The following is an 18,180-nucleotide window of genomic DNA, read 5'->3' as shown; positions in this document are numbered from 1 at the left end:
GATGGCTTCCTTTTGGGCTTCACTGTGTCAGCAGACTACTCCCAGGTTTTTGTCCCTATTCTGGGAACTTTTTTTCCCCCTCTGATTGATGTGCTTAGCTTTGTGCCCAAATCATCAGAAGCACAGGCAGCTTTCATATCACCCTTTGGCTGTTTTGTGTTTGTAATGTCAGTCTACAATATTCTCTGCCCCATTGGAGAGTGTTGAGGATCTTCCCTGACCTCTTCAGAGTAACGAGGAGAAATGGGTTTGGTATGTCTGAGTGGCGGGAATATTCTCTGTGGTTGGAATCTTGTGCACCTCCCTGTTAGTGTTACTCAGCATTAGTAATGCCAATGTCTTTTCCTTCAGAAGAGATGGCATGTGTGTGTGTAGCCAAGAGATCCAGGACCTGACGCTTCTGCTCTTCAGACCGTGAAATCAAGCAGCTGTGAGCTGAAAGACTCATCTGTCCTTTTTGCTTCACTGTATGTGGTTGGTTTGGACAACAATCTCCTCTTTGCTGACCTGCAAATGGGGAACTTCCTCAGATTTTTTAATTTTTGTGTGTGTGTGTATGTGTGATCTCAGTTGCATGTGCACACATTTTTGTCTTTCTGTTCTTTTTCTGTTTTTAGTTGAGAGCTCTTCATGTGGCTTTCTTCACTGGCTGAAAAACTACAATAGCAACAACAACATATCTCAAGATCCTACTGACTTGGTGACAAAGTTTTTTGTCTTTCTGTTCTTTTTCTGTTTTTAGTTGAGAGCTCTTCATGTGGCTTTCTTCACTGGCTGAAAAACTACAATAGCAACAACAACATATCTCAAGATCCTACTGACTTGGCAACAAAGTTTACTGCAATGGGGTTCTTGAATCTAAAACATCATCATCGCATGAATTTGCTACTCCAAAGTACCTGGAAAAGTTGTCATCACCAACCAAAGAAGGGACAAGAAACCAACCTTAGGGAAGGGGTGACTAGAGGGTTTAGTAAGTGGTGATCTGAAGGATCTTTCAGTGTCACTGATCTTCACACATCATACTACAACTAGGAACCTATGTTTTACCAACTGCTCTTTCCTGGATAGAAATATTGTGAGCATGTACTTCACTGATGACTGCGGCTGCAAACAAGGCAGGTGGAAAATTGGCACACTTATTTTGATTGTTGCTACTTTAGTGATTAGAAAGAACCTGCTGTAAAATATTTCTTCCCAAAATAGCAGAGGTTTACTGCTTGTGCACTTAGGTGGAGGGTCACTTTTGCAACCAATGGGAATGCTTAACATTTCTTCCCAAACAATCATACCTCTTTCTCCAACCCTTTGGCAAGGGGAGTGGATCACCCAGACGGACAACAAGCAGTTCCAAATTCATCCAGACTTAAAAAGAGATCCTCCCATTGGTTGTGAAGATTTGAAAGGAGGAGTCTGTGCTGTGCAAACTGCGCATGGGGCACACTTTTCTTACTCATCTTACTTATTAAAGGGGGAGGAGGCCCCTCAATGTATGACTTACCATAGCCCTGTGACAAGCCTCTCACTGTGACACAGGTGCTCATTGACTGCTGGGATCTGCCTGACGTTAGACACAGACATCACAGGGCAGATTCTCTGAAGACTTTCTTTCGTGATGTCCCACTGTGGACTCTAATGGACTTCTTGAAAGAAGTGAACATTTTTAATCAGATTTGAGTATTTAAAACTCTGGAAGATTTTTAAACTTTCTGACTGAAAAGATTGAAGCAGTGATAAGTTTTAATTTTACATTTTTACCCTTAACTTGAAGTAGATGCTAATGTGGTGATAGCCTTGAGATGGCCTTAGTGGTCGTCAAGGCTGTAAGCATCAAGAATTGATTTGATTTGATCTTCCAGTGGTAGCCACAGTATGGCTTTCAGCAGGAGAAGTATGGTTTTCTCTGTGCCACCATCCTCTGCAGGCTGTGTAAAGGTCATTTTTACCTGACACATTCTTTTATTCTGAAAGTTATCAAACAGGTGTTCATGGGGGGGAATAATGATCCTGACTTTGGCCAGTGCCTCATATCCAGTTGATGTTATGGTGTGAACAGGTTTGACCATGTTTGCTGCAGCCCTGACAGTGTTGTCCACTACAGCTCATAGGGTCTTCCTTTAGGAGACAGCTGCCAGTGCTTTTCTTTTGGAGACAAGCTGTCAGACAGCATGCAGAGTTTTACAGCTGCCTACACAATATTCACCCCAACACACTTGAGTTGCCAGTGCCTTCAGTTTGGAGATATAACTCATTCAGTTCAACACATTCAAACTCACAATGCCATCTGCTGCAGCCCTGACAGTGCTGTCCGCTACAGCTCACAGGGTCTTCCTTCTTGAGACAAGCTGTCATATGGCAGGCAGAGAGATACTGCTGTCTGCACATCATTTACCCAAACACACTCGAGATCCAAGGGCCTTCCTTCCTTTTGGATACAAGCTGTTGGACAGCAGGCAGAGAGATATAGCTGCCTACACGACATTGGCCCCAACACATTTGAGGTGCCAGTGATCTTCTTTTTGGAGATAAACTGTTGTACAGCAGGCAGAGAGATTTTGCTGTCTGCATGTCATTCAACTCAACACACTCAAGCCCCCAATGCGATCTGTCTAGAGAGCTGTTCAAAATTCATCAAGATCTGAAAGAGATCCTCCCATCAGTTGTGAAAAATTGCAAGGAGGTGTCTGTGCTGTGCAAATTGCATGCTGGGCACACTTTCCTTTCTCATTTTTGTTAAAAGGTGAGGTGGCCCCTTGATGATTAGTTTTTATTGTACTTTTTTTTCCCTTTAGTTTTCAGTAGATGCTAATGTGGTGATAGCCTTGAGATGGCGTTAGTAGTTGTCGAGGCTCTGAGTACCATCATTTCATTTGATTTATCCTTCCAGCTGTAGCCACAGCATGGCCTTTAGCATGAGAAGTATGGTTTTCCCTGTGCCACCATCCTCTGCAGGCTGCATATAGGTCATTGTTACCTGACACATTCTTTTATTCTGAAAGGTGAAGAAGCTCCATGGTGTGTGCTGTGTAGCCAGCTTCTGGAGTGTCAGACATCTGATCGACTGCTGGGATCTGCATGATAACAGGCACAAAAGAGATCCGCCCATCAGTTAATTGAGAGGAGGAGTCTGTTCTGTGCAGAGTGTGCACGGGGCACAGTTTTCATACTCATTTTTACTTTTAAAAAGGGGAGGAGGCCCATTGATGTATTCTCTGTGATGAGTACTTTTTTTTAAAGTGTAAGAGGCTTACTCAACCTTCACCACGAGACACCACCATAATCTGATCTCGTGATACAAAGTTGTGAGCTATGGTGTGGTACCTGGTCATAGAGTAACTGATTTCTCTGTCAATACTGGTCACCACTCTCCTCTCCAGTCCCAGTACATTGTTTCAGTTGGTGATCTTCAGTTGGTCTGTGAAGTAGGTTTGCCAGTCATGTTCTGGATATCACTCAGATTGCTGGTTTCCACCACAGTGCGTGGCACTTCTTTGCTACTTTGCGTCACCACCACGGTTCTGTCATACACATTGTTACTGCCTTTGGAGCCATCATTGAAACATGATGTGGTACTGGTTTTGGGGCAACTGACTTCTCTGTCAACACTGATCACCACCCACCGCTCCAGTCCCCTTGCAGCGTCCAGAAATGTCATGCTGTCAACACTAATCATCACTGTCTTCTCTAGTCCCTGGGCATTGTTGTAATTGGTGATGGACTTGTGGTCTACGATTGCCAGTGCTCTAGGTGCTTTACAAAAACACTTTGTTAACATAAAACATTACATCTATGTTACATACACACACCAAAATGTGACTACACACACACATGCGCACGCACACGCACACACACACACACACACACACACACACTGCATACATACATTTTAACATACATGTGTATCAAACAGCTACCCCAACACATACACACACATAAGCAGGCACAAACTTACATAAACGCACGCACATACAATGCACATTCATATACATACATATGTATACACACATAGTCAAGCACAGCTAACGCAAAGGAAGTGGAACTGCCACAATTGAACTTGCTGCTGAGGGAAAAGGTTAGTTTTGAGACGAGATTTAAAAAATGTGAGGGAATCAAAATGACGGAGGTTATCAGGGAGCTTGTTCCATGTCTTTGGCGATTGAAAAGAAAACGATCTGTGTCCATAGGTCTTAACTTCTGATGTGGGGTATCCTGAGAAGTCAAGTATCAGAGGAAGAACGGCTTGTGATATAAAGCGACACAAGGTGTGATACCTTTCATGGAGTGACTTCTCTGGCAACTCAGATCACTACCATCCTCTCCAGTCCTTGTACAGTGTACCAGTTGGTGACTGGGACTCCATCTGTTTTTGCCAATGCCAGTGACATTTCAGGGGCTTCATCCACTTCACCATGGGTTGGCCTGTTACAGCAGTATCTCTATGGTCAGCCGTAAATCTGCACCTATTGGAGGCTTTCAAGGCCTGCTTGGCTATGACCAACATGATTTCATTTGATGTTTAGAAAAAATCAGAAAAGAAGATGATGGCTCCTTGTGGTCAGAAGGGAACAAAGAACATGATTTGAATTGTTTGAACAGCTTCATGGTGTGTGTCATGCAACCAGCCTCTCAATCTCTCAGTATAAAACATGCTATTATCAACATGATTTGATTTGATCCAGTGATCACTTCATGCAAGCCTCTTAGTATAAATAATATTCTATTGACTGTTCGGATCTGCATATCAAGCTAGCTGTTACTGCCTTTAATGCTGTCATTCAGACATAGTGTACTGGTCTTGGAGTAAGTGACTTCTCTGTCAACACTGATCACCACCTTCCGCTCCAGTCCGTTGGCAGTGTCCATAACTGTCATGCCATGTCCAGACATGTCTCAGGTCACCAGGTCTTACAACACTGAGCATCACATCTTTGCTGCGCAGCGTTACCAGCATGATTTGATTTGATCACTGGATACAAAGGAGTTGTTAGGCATGGTGTGGTACCTGGTCAAGGGGTAACTGACTTCTCTGTCAACACTGATCATCACTCTCCTCTCTAGTCCCAAGACATTGTTGTGATTGGTGATGGACGTGTGGTCCGTGATTGCCAGTGCCATGTTCTGGATATTGCTCAGGCAGGTAGATTGTGATGTAAAGTGACACATGGTGTGGTAACTTTTAATGGAGTTACTGAATTCTATGCCAACACTGATCACAACTCGTTTCTCCAGTCCCTGTACAGTGTTCCAGTCGGTGACTGGGACTCCATCTGTATTTGCCAATGCCAATGACATGTCAGGGGCTTGATCCACTTCACCATGGGTTGGCCTGTTACAGCAGTATCTCCAAGATCGGCCAATAAAGTTTTACCTGTGGAAGGCTGTCAAGGCCTAACCAGCATACTGGGTTTATGTGCAGTACATACTATCTCCTTAGTATAGAATATATCCAGGTTTTACAACACCAAGCGTCGCATCTTTGCTGTACGGTGTCACTAGCATGATTTGATTTGATCACTGGATACAAAGGAGTTGTTAGGCATGGTGTGGTACCTGGTCATGGGGTAACTGACTTCTCTGTCAGCACTGATCACCACTCTTCTCTCTAGTCCCTGGACATTGTTGTGATTGGTGATGGACATTTGGTCTGTGATTGCCAGTGCCATGTTCTGGATATTGCTAAGATTGGTAGATTGTGATGTAAAGCGAGACAAGGTGTGATAACTTTAATGGAGTGACTTCTGTGCCAACACAGATCACTACCATCCGCTCAAGTCCTTGCACAGTGTCCCAGTCGGTGACTGGGACTCATCTGTTTTTGCCAATGCCAATGACATGTCAGGGGCTTGATCCACTTCGCCCTGGGTTGGCCTCTTACAGCAGTATCTCCATGGTCAGCCATAAGTCTGCACCTGTTGGAGGCTTTCAAGGCCTGCTTGGCTATGACCAACATGATTTGATTTGATGTTTAGAAAATATCGAAAAAGAAGATGATGTCCCCTTGTGGTCAGAAGGGGATAAAGAACATGATTTGAATTGTTTGAACAGCTTCATGGTGTGTGTCATGCAACCAGCCTCTCAGTCTCTCAGTATAAAACATGCTGTTATGAACATGATTTGATTTGATCACTTAAAATAAACAAGTTCTGATGTACAGCGAGGCATGGGGTGGCACTTAGTCATGGAGTAACCAACTTCTCTGCCAACACTGATCACCACCTTTCTTTCCAGACCATTCACTTTGTTCCACTTGTCTTGGACTTGGTCTGTTTTTGTCAGTGCCAGGTGAAGTGTCAGGGGCTTGCTCCCCTTCAGCATGGTTTGGCCTGTTAAAGCAGTATCTCCAAGATCAGCCTTAAAGTTTTACCTGTGGAAGGCTGTCAAGGCCTTACCAGCATACTGGGTTTATGTGCAGTACACACTAGACTCTCAGTATAGAATATATTCTATTGACTGTTGTGATATTTGCATGATACCAAGCTACCTGTTACTGCCTTTAATGCTGTCATTGAGACATGGTGTACTGGTCTTGGAGTAAGTGACTTCTCTGTCAACACTGATCACTACCCGCTGCTCTAGTCCCTTTGCAGTGTCCAGAACACTCATGCCATGTCCAGACATCTCTCAGGTTGCCTGGATTTACAACAACAAGTGGCACACCCTTGCTGCACAGCGTGGAGGAGTCTGCACTGTGCAGACTGCATGGGGCAGACTTTTTTTGCTCATTCTTACTTGTTAAAGAGTGAGGTGGCCCCTTGATGTATTTCCTGTGATGAACCTCTCACTGTGAAACATGCACTCCTTGACTGCTTGGATCTGCATGACATGGGACACAGACATTACATGGCAGATTCTCTGAAGACTTTGCTTCGTGATGTCCCTCGGTGGGTACAGATGGACTTCTTGAAAAAAATGACTTTAAAATCAGATCTGAATGTTTTAAACTCTGGGAGATTTTAAAACTTTTTGAGTGAAAAGATTGATGCAGGGATTTGTTTTTATTGTACCTTTTTTTTTTTTTTTTTTACCCTTGGCTTGAAATGGATGCTAATGTGGTGATAGCCTTGAGATGGCCTTAGTGGTTGGCGAGGCTCTAAGCACCATCATTTGATTTGATTTGACCCTCCAGTGGTATCCACAGCATGCCCTTTAGAAGCAGAAGTATGGTTTTCCCTGTGCCACCATCCTCTGCAGGCTGTGTACAGGTCATTGTTACCTGACACATTCTTTTATTCTGAAAGGTGAAGAAGCTCCATGTTGTTTGTCAGGGGCTTGCTTCACCTTGACCATTGGTTGGCCTGTTATTGGTATATAAATTTTTACCCTTTAATTGGCTGTCAACGCCTGACCAGTATATTAGTTTTATGCATAGGTCAGGCAGGCTTCACAGTATAAAGGATATGATTTTATTTGACCTTTAATTGACAGCCTTTTTGGTTTCTTTTGCCTGGTTTTTAAGAACTGATGTGTTCAGCCCTGAAATGGCCCCATTGCAGTTGCCTGGGTTATAAACATGATTCAGTTTGATTTGAACTGTAAAAATATAAAGAAATGTACTTTAAAAGATGAATTAAGTTTTCAGTCCTGAGATGGCCCATTGTGGTCAAATGGGCAATCACAACTTTTTTTTTATATGTTTGGCATACCTGTGTGTGTGTGTGTGTGTGTGTGTGTGTGTGCGCATATGTGTGCATCTTTTATGTGTGTGTGAGCATCAGATTTGAATATTTTAAACTCTGGAAGTTAAAAAACCCCAAAACGTTTAGAGTGAAAAGATTGAAGCAGTTATTCAATTTTATTGTACTTTTCTACCCTTGACTTGAAGTAGATGCTAACATGGTGATAGCCTTGAGAGGGCCTTAATGGTTGGTGAGGCTCTAAGCTCTACAATTTGATTTGTGTGTGAGATTCATTTGGGGGTGGGAGGGGGTGTGTGTGTGTGTGTGTGGGGGGGTGGGGGGGGGGGGGGGGTGGGGGATTTAATCACTGGATACAAAGGAGTTGTTTGGGATGGTGTGGTACCTGGTCATGGGGTAACTGACTTCTCTGTCAACACTGATCATCACTCTCCTTTCTAGTCCCAAGACATTGTTGTGATTGGTGATGGACGTGTGGTCCGTGATTGCCAGTGCCATGTTCTGGATATTGCTAAGATCGGTAGATTGTGATGTAAAGCGAGACAAGGTGTGATAACTTTAATGGAGTGACTTCTGTGCCAACACAGATTCAAGTCCTTGCACAGTCTCCCAGTCGGTGACTGGGATTCCATCTGTTTTTGCCAATGCCAATGACATGTCAGGGGCTTGATCCACTTCACCCTGGGTTGGCCTGTTACAGCAGTATCTCTATGGTCAGCCGTAAGTCTGCACCTGTTGGAGGCTTTCAAGGCCTGCTTGGCTATGACTAACATGATTTGATTTGATGTTTAGAAAAAAATTGAAAAAGAAGATGATGTCCCCTTGTAGTCAGAAGGGAATAAAGAACATGATTTGAATTGTTTGAACAGATTCATGGTGTGTGTCATGCAACCAGCCTCTCAGTCTCTCAGTATAAAACATGCTGTTATGAACATGATTTGATTTGATCACTTAAAATAAACAAGTTCTGATGTACAGCGAGGCATAGTGTGGTACTTAGTCATAGAGTAACCAACTTCGCTGCCAACACTGATCACCACCTTTCTTTCCAGACCATTCACTTTGTTCCACTTGTCTTGGACTTGGTCTGTTTTTGTCAGTGCCAGGTGAAGTGTCAGGGGCTTGCTCCCCTTCAGCATGGTTTGGCCTGTTAAAGCAGTATCTCCAAGATCAGCCTTAAAGTTTTACCTGTGGAAGGCTGTCAAGGCCTTACCAGCATACTGGGTTTATGTGCAGTAAATACTAGCCTCTCAGTATAGAATATATTCTATTGACTGTTGTGATATCTGCATGATACCAAGCTACCTGTTACTGCCTTTAATGCCGTCATTGAGACATGGTGTACTGGTCTCGGAGTAAGTGACTTCTCTGTCAACACTGATCACCACCCTTCGCTCTAGTCCCTTTGCAGTGTCCAGAACACTCATACCATGTCCAGACATCTCTCAGGTTGCCTGGATTTACAACTCCAAGCATCACACCCTTGCTGCACAGCGTGGAGGAGTCTGCGCTGTGCAGACTGCATGGGGCAGACTTTTTTTTCGCTCATTCTTACTTGTTAAAGAGTGAGGTGGCCCCTTGATGTATTTCCTGTGATGAACCTCTCACTGTGAAACATGCACTCCTTGACTGCTGGGATCTGCATGACATGGGACACAGACATTACACGGCAGATTCTCTGAAGACTTTGCTTCGTGATGTCCCTCCGTGGGTACAGATGGACTTCTTGAAAAAAATAACTTTAAAATCAGATTTGAATGTTTTAAACTCTGGGAGATTTTAAAACTTTTTGAGTGAAAAGATTGATGCAGGGATTTGTTTTTATTGTACCTTTTTTTTTTTTTTTTACCCTTGGCTTGAAATGGATGCTAATGTGGTGATAGCCTTGAGATGGCCTTAGTGGTTAGGGAGGCTCTAAGCACCATCATTTGATTTGATTTGACCCTCCAGTGGTATCCACAGCATGCCCTTTAGAAGCAGAAGTATGGTTTTCCCTGTGCCACCATCCTCCGCAGGCTGTGTACAGGTCATTGTTACCTGACACATTCTTTTATTCTGAAAGGTGAAGAAGCTCCATGTTGTTTGTCAGGGGCTTGCTTCACCTTGACCATTGGTTGGCCTGTTATTGGTATATAAATTTTTACCCTTTAATTGGCTGTCAAAGCCTGACCAGTATATTAGTTTTATGCATAGGTCAGGCAGGCTTCACAGTATAAAGCATATGATTTTATTTGACCTTTAATTGACAGCCTTTTTGGTTTCTTTTGCCTGGTTTTTAAGAACTGATGTGTTCAGCCCTGAAATGGCCCCATTGCAGTTGCCTGGGTTATAAACATGATTCAGTTTGATTTGAACTGTAAAAATATAAAGAAATGTACTTTAAAAGATGAATTAAGTTTTCAGTCCTGAGATGGCCCATTGTGGTCAAATGGGCAATCACAACTTTTTTTTATATGTTTGGCATACCTGTGTGTGTGTGTGTGTGTGTGTGTGTGTGTGTGTGTGTGTGTGCGCATATGTGTGCATCTTTTATGTGTGTGTGAGCATCAGATTTGAATATTTTAAACTCTGGAAGTTAAAAAACCCCAAAACGTTTAGAGTGAAAAGATTGAAGCAGTTATTCAATTTTATTGTACTTTTCTACCCTTGACTTGAAGTAGATGCTAACATGGTGATAGCCTTGAGATGGCCTTAATGGTTGGTGAGGCTCTAAGCTCTACAATTTGATTTGTGTGTGAGATTCATTTGGGGGTGGGAGGGGTGTGGGTGTGTGTGTGTGGGGGGGGGGGGGATTTAATCACTGGATACAAAGGAGTTGTTAGGTATGGTGTGGTACCTGGTCATGGGGTAACTGACTTCTCTGTCAACACTGATCATCACTCTCCTTTCTAGTCCCAAGACATTGTTGTGATTGGTGATGGACGTGTGGTCCGTGATTGCCAGTGCCATGTTCTGGATATTGCTAAGATCGGTAGATTGTGATGTAAAGCGAGACAAGGTGTGATAACTTTAATGGAGTGACTTCTGTGCCAACACAGATCACTACCATCCGTTCAAGTCCTTGCACAGTGTCCCACTCAGAGACTGGGACTCCATCTGTTTTTGCCAATGCCAATGACATGTCAGGGGCTTGATCCACTTCACCATGGGTTGGCCTGTTACAGCAGTATCTCCATGGTCAGCCATAAGTCTGCACCTGTTGGAGGCTTTCAAGGCCTGCTTGGCTATGACTAACAGGATTTGATTTGATGTTTAGAAAAAATTGAAAAAGAAGATGATGTCCCCTTGTAGTCAGAAGGGAATAAAGAACATGATTTGAATTGTTTGAACAGCTTCATGGTGTGTGTCATGCAACCAGCCTCTCAGTCTCTCAGTATAAAACATGCTGTTATGAACATGATTTGATTTGATCACTTAAAATAAACAAGTTCTGATGTACAGCGAGGCATGGTGTGGTACTTAGTCATGGAGTAACCAACTTCTCTGCCAACACTGATCACCACCTTTCTTTCCAGACCATTCACTTTGTTCCACTTGTCTTGGACTTGGTCTGTTTTTGTCAGTGCCAGGTGAAGTGTCAGGGGCTTGCTCCCCTTCAGCATGGTTTGGCCTGTTAAAGCAGTATCTCCAAGATCAGCCTTAAAGTTTTACCTGTGGAAGGCTGTCAAGGCCTTACCAGCATACTGGGTTTATGTACAGTACATACTAGCCTCTCAGTATAGAATATATTCTATTGACTGTTGTGATATCTGCATGATACCAAGCTACCTGTTACTGCCTTTAATGCCGTCATTGAGACATGGTGTACTGGTCTTGGAGTAAGTGACTTCTCTGTCAATACTGATCACTACCCGCTGCTCTAGTCCCTTTGCAGTGTCCAGAACACTCATGCCATGTCCAGACATCTCTCAGGTTGCCTGGATTTACAACAACAAGCGGCACACCCTTGCTGCACAGCATGGAGGAGTCTGCGCTGTGTAGACTGCATGGGGCAGACCTTTTTTTGCTCATTCTTACTTGTTAATGAGTGAGGTGGCCCCTTGATGTATTTCCTGTGATGAACCTCTAACTGTGAAACATGCACTCCTTGACTGCTGGGATCTGCATGACATGGGACACAGACATTACACGGCAGATTCTCTGAAGACTTTGCTTCGTGATGTCCCTCTGTGGGTACAGATGGACTTCTTGAAAAAAATAACTTTAAAATCAGATTTGAATGTTTTAAACTCTGGGAGATTTTAAAACTTTTTGAGTGAAAAGATTGATGCAGGGATTTGTTTTTATTGTACCTTTTTTTTTTTTTTTACCCTTGGCTTGAAATGGATGCTAATGTGGTGATAGCCTTGAGATGGCCTTAGTGGTTGGTGAGGCTCTAAGCACCATCATTTGATTTGATTTGACCCTCCAGTGGTATCCACAGCATGCCCTTTAGAAGCAGAAGTATGGTTTTCCCTGTGCCACCATCCTCCGAAGGCTGTGTACAGGTCATTGTTACCTGACACATTCTTTTATTCTGAAAGGTGAAGAAGCTCCATGTTGTGTGTCAGGGGCTTGCTTCACCTTGACCATTGGTTGGCCTGTTATTGGTATATAAATTTTTACCCTTTAATTGGCTGTCAAAGCCTGACCAGTATATTAGTTTTATGCATAGGTCAGGCAGGCCTCACAGTATAAAGCATATGATTTTATTTGACCTTTAATTGACAGCCTTTTTGGTTTCTTTTGCCTGGTTTTTAAGAACTGATGTGTTCAGCCCTGAAATATCCCCATTGCAGTTGCTTGGGTTATAAACATGATTCAGTTTGATTTGAACTGTAAAAATATAAAGAAATGTACTTTAAAAGATGAATTAAGTTTTCAGTCCTGAGATGGCCCATTGTGGTCAAATGAGCAATCACAACTTTTTTTTATATGTTTGGCATACCTGTGTGTGTGTGTGTGTGTGTGTGTGTGTGTGTGTGCGCATATGTGTGCATCTTTTATGTGTGTGTGAGCATCAGATTTGAATATTTTAAACTCTGGAAGTTAAAAAACCCCAAAACGTTTAGAGTGAAAAGATTGAAGCAGTTATTCAATTTTAGTGTACTTTTCTACCCTTGACTTGAAGTAGATGCTAACATGGTGATAGCCTTGAGATGGACTTAATGGTTGGTGAGGCTCTAAGCTCTACAATTTGATTTGTGTGTGAGATTCATTTGGGGGTGGGAGGGGTGTGGGTGTGTGTGTGTGTGGGGGGGGGGGATTTAATCACTGGATACAAAGGAGTTGTTAGGTATGGTGTGGTACCTGGTCATGGGGTAACTGACTTCTCTGTCAACACTGATCATCACTCTCCTTTCTAGTCCCAAGACATTGTTGTGATTGGTGATGGACGTGTGGTCCGTGATTGCCAGTGCCATGTTCTGGATATTGCTAAGATCGGTAGATTGTGATGTAAAGCGAGACAAGGTGTGATAACTTTAATGGAGTGACTTCTGTGCCAACACAGATCACTACCATCCGTTCAAGTCCTTGCACAGTGTCCCACTCAGAGACTGGGACTCCATCTGTTTTTGCCAATGCCAATGACATGTCAGGGGCTTGATCCACTTCACCATGGGTTGGCCTGTTACAGCAGTATCTCCATGGTCAGCCATAAGTCTGCACCTGTTGGAGGCTTTCAAGGCCTGCTTGGCTATGACTAACAGGATTTGATTTGATGTTTAGAAAAAATTGAAAAAGAAGATGATGTCCCCTTGTAGTCAGAAGGGAATAAAGAACATGATTTGAATTGTTTGAACAGCTTCATGGTGTGTGTCATGCAACCAGCCTCTCAGTCTCTCAGTATAAAACATGCTGTTATGAACATGATTTGATTTGATCACTTAAAATAAACAAGTTCTGATGTACAGCGAGGCATGGTGTGGTACTTAGTCATGGAGTAACCAACTTCTCTGCCAACACTGATCACCACCTTTCTTTCCAGACCATTCACTTTGTTCCACTTGTCTTGGACTTGGTCTGTTTTTGTCAGTGCCAGGTGAAGTGTCAGGGGCTTGCTCCCCTTCAGCATGGTTTGGCCTGTTAAAGCAGTATCTCCAAGATCAGCCTTAAAGTTTTACCTGTGGAAGGCTGTCAAGGCCTTACCAGCATACTGGGTTTATGTACAGTACATACTAGCCTCTCAGTATAGAATATATTCTATTGACTGTTGTGATATCTGCATGATACCAAGCTACCTGTTACTGCCTTTAATGCCGTCATTGAGACATGGTGTACTGGTCTTGGAGTAAGTGACTTCTCTGTCAATACTGATCACTACCCGCTGCTCTAGTCCCTTTGCAGTGTCCAGAACACTCATGCCATGTCCAGACATCTCTCAGGTTGCCTGGATTTACAACAACAAGCGGCACACCCTTGCTGCACAGCATGGAGGAGTCTGCGCTGTGTAGACTGCATGGGGCAGACCTTTTTTTGCTCATTCTTACTTGTTAATGAGTGAGGTGGCCCCTTGATGTATTTCCTGTGATGAACCTCTAACTGTGAAACATGCACTCCTTGACTGCTGGGATCTGCATGACATGGGACACAGACATTACACGGCAGATTCTCTGAAGACTTTGCTTCGTGATGTCCCTCTGTGGGTACAGATGGACTTCTTGAAAAAAATAACTTTAAAATCAGATTTGAATGTTTTAAACTCTGGGAGATTTTAAAACTTTTTGAGTGAAAAGATTGATGCAGGGATTTGTTTTTATTGTACCTTTTTTTTTTTTTTACCCTTGGCTTGAAATGGATGCTAATGTGGTGATAGCCTTGAGATGGCCTTAGTGGTTGGCGAGGCTCTAAGCACCATCATTTGATTTGATTTGACCCTCCAGTGGTATCCACAGCATGCCCTTTAGAAGCAGAAGTATGGTTTTCCCTGTGCCACCATCCTCCGAAGGCTGTGTACAGGTCATTGTTACCTGACACATTCTTTTATTCTGAAAGGTGAAGAAGCTCCATGTTGTGTGTCAGGGGCTTGCTTCACCTTGACCATTGGTTGGCCTGTTATTGGTATATAAATTTTTACCCTTTAATTGGCTGTCAAAGCCTGACCAGTATATTAGTTTTATGCATAGGTCAGGCAGGCCTCACAGTATAAAGCATATGATTTTATTTGACCTTTAATTGACAGCCTTTTTGGTTTCTTTTGCCTGGTTTTTAAGAACTGATGTGTTCAGCCCTGAAATATCCCCATTGCAGTTGCTTGGGTTATAAACATGATTCAGTTTGATTTGAACTGTAAAAATATAAAGAAATGTACTTTAAAAGATGAATTAAGTTTTCAGTCCTGAGATGGCCCATTGTGGTCAAATGAGCAATCACAACTTTTTTTTATATGTTTGGCATACCTCTGTGTGTGTGTGTGTGTGTGTGTGTGTGCGCATATGTGTGCATCTTTTATGTGTGTGTGAGCATCAGATTTGAATATTTTAAACTCTGGAAGTTAAAAAACCCCAAAACGTTTAGAGTGAAAAGATTGAAGCAGTTATTCAATTTTATTGTACTTTTCTACCCTTGACTTGAAGAAGATGCTAACATGGTGATAGCCTTGAGATGGCCTTAATGGTTGGTGAGGCTCTAAGCTCTACAATTTGATTTGTGTGTGAGATTCATTTGGGGGTGGGAGGGGTGTGGGTGTGTGTGTGTGTGGGGGGGGGGATTTAATCACTGGATACAAAGGAGTTGTTAGGGATGGTGTGGTACTTGGTCATGGGGTAACTGACTTCTCTGTCAACACTGATCATCACTCTCCTTTCTAGTCCCAAGACATTGTTGTGATTGGTGATGGACGTGTGGTCCGTGATTGCCAGTGCCATGTTCTGGATATTGCTAAGATCGGTAGATTGTGATGTAAAGCGAGACAAGGTGTGATAACTTTCATGGAGTGACTTCTGTGCCAACACAGATCACTACCATCCGTTCAAGTCCTTGCACAGTGTCCCACTCAGAGACTGGGACTCCATCTGTTTTTGCCAATGCCAATGACATGTCAGGGGCTTGATCCACTTCACCATGGGTTGGCCTGTTACAGCAGTATCTCCATGGTCAGCCATAAGTCTGCACCTGTTGGAGGCTTTCAAGGCCTGCTTGGCTATGACCAACATGATTTGATGTTTAGAAAAAATTGAAAAAGAAGATGATGGCCCCTTGTAGCCAGAAGGGAATAAAGAACATGATTTGAATTGTTTGAACAGCTTCATGGTGTGTGTCATGCAACCAGCCTCTCAGTCTCTCAGTATAAAACATGCTGTTATGAACATGATTTGATTTGATCACTTAAAATAAACAAGTTCTGATGTACAGCGAGGCATGGTGTGGTACTTAGTCATGGAGTAACCAACTTCGCTGCCAACACTGATCACCACCTTTCTTTCCAGACCATTCACTTTGTTCCACTTGTCTTGGACTTGGTCTGTTTTTGTCAGTGCCAGGTGAAGTGTCAGGGGCTTGCTCCCCTTCAGCATGGTTTGGCCTGTTAAAGCAGTATCTCCAAGATCAGCCTTAAAGTTTTACCTGTGGAAGGCTGTCAAGGCCTTACCAGCATACTGGGTTTATGTACAGTACATACTAGCCTCTCAGTATAGAATATATTCTATTGACTGTTGTGATATCTGCATGATACCAAGCTACCTGTTACTGCCTTTAATGCCGTCATTGAGACATGGTGTACTGGTCTTGGAGTAAGTGACTTCTCTGTCAACACTGATCACCACCCTTCGCTCTAGTCCCTTTGCAGTGTCCAGAACACTCATGCCATGTCCAGACATCTCTCAGGTTGCCTGGATTTACAACTCCAAGCATCACACCCTTGCTGCACAGCGTGGAGGAGTCTGCGCTGTGCAGACTGCATGGGGCAGACTTTTTTTTCGCTCATTCTTGTTAAAGAGTGAGGTGGCCCCTTGATGTATTTCCTGTGATAAACCTCTCACTGTGAAACATGCACTCCTTGACTGCTGGGATCTGCATGACATGGGACACAGACATTACACGGCAGATTCTCTGAAGACTTTGCTTCGTGATGTCCCTCCGTGGGTACAGATGGACTTCTTGAAAAAAATAACTTTAAAATCAGATTTGAATGTTTTAAACTCTGGGAGATTTTAAAACTTTTTGAGTGAAAAGATTGATGCAGGGATTTGTTTTTATTGTACCTTTTTTTTTTTTTTTTACCCTTGGCTTGAAATGGATGCTAATGTGGTGATAGCCTTGAGATGGCCTTAGTGGTTGGCGAGGCTCTAAGCACCATCATTTGATTTGATTTGACCCTCCAGTGGTATCCACAGCATGCCCTTTAGAAGCAGAAGTATGGTTTTCCCTGTGCCACCATCCTCCGCAGGCTGTGTACAGGTCATTGTTACCTGACACATTCTTTTATTCTGAAAGGTGAAGAAGCTCCATGTTGTTTGTCAGGGGCTTGCTTCACCTTGACCATTGGTTGGCCTGTTATTGGTATATAAATTTTTACCCTTTAATTGGCTGTCAAAGCCTGACCAGTATATTAGTTTTATGCATAGGTCAGGCAGGCTTCACAGTATAAAGCATATGATTTTATTTGACCTTTAATTGACAGCCTTTTCGGTTTCTTTTGCCTGGTTTTTAAGAACTGATGTGTTCAGCCCTGAAATGGCCCCATTGCAGTTGCCTGGGTTATAAACATGATTCAGTTTGATTTGAACTGTAAAAATATAAAGAAATGTACTTTAAAAGATGAATTAAGTTTTCAGTCCTGAGATGGCCCATTGTGGTCAAATGGGCAATCACAACTTTTTTTTATATGTTTGGCATACCTGTGTGTGTGTGTGTGTGTGTGTGCGCATATGTGTGCATCTTTTATGTGTGTGTGAGCATCAGATTTGAATATTTTAAACTCTGGAAGTTAAAAAACCCCAAAACGTTTAGAGTGAAAAGATTGAAGCAGTTATTCAATTTTATTGTACTTTTCTACCCTTGACTTGAAGTAGATGCTAACATGGTGATAGCCTTGAGATGGCCTTAATGGTTGGTGAGGCTCTAAGCTCTACAATTTGATTTGTGTGTGAGATTCATTTGGGGGTGGGAGGGGTGTGGGTGTGTGTGTGTGTGTGTGGGGGATTTAATCACTGGATACAAAGGAGTTGTTAGGTATGGTGTGGTACCTGGTCATGGGGTAACTGACTTCTCTGTCAACACTGATCATCACTCTCCTTTCTAGTCCCAAGACATTGTTGTGATTGGTGATGGACGTGTGGTCCGTGATTGCCAGTGCCATGTTCTGGATATTGCTAAGATCGGTAGATTGTGATGTAGGGTTAGTGTGGGCTTTTGCGACAGTTATATTTTTGGTCTCTACGGGAAGACCGTTTGCTCAAAATAGATACGTTACTCCTTTGGCTAGCGATTATCAGGTTCAACTGTAGCCTCTTCTGATTGGCTAGAGTGATGTCTGCGATCTCAAAAGCACGTTTGCTAGACAGTATAGGTGTTAAAACAGCCTTGGGGTGGGTATGTTCAAATACGATACTGTGTGTTCAAATAC

This window comes from Babylonia areolata, chromosome 29 (genome assembly GCF_041734735.1).
Source record: "Babylonia areolata isolate BAREFJ2019XMU chromosome 29, ASM4173473v1, whole genome shotgun sequence".
In the NCBI taxonomy this organism is placed as follows: domain Eukaryota; kingdom Metazoa; phylum Mollusca; class Gastropoda; order Neogastropoda; family Buccinidae; genus Babylonia; species Babylonia areolata.
Note: the sequence above shows the minus strand (reverse complement) of the source record.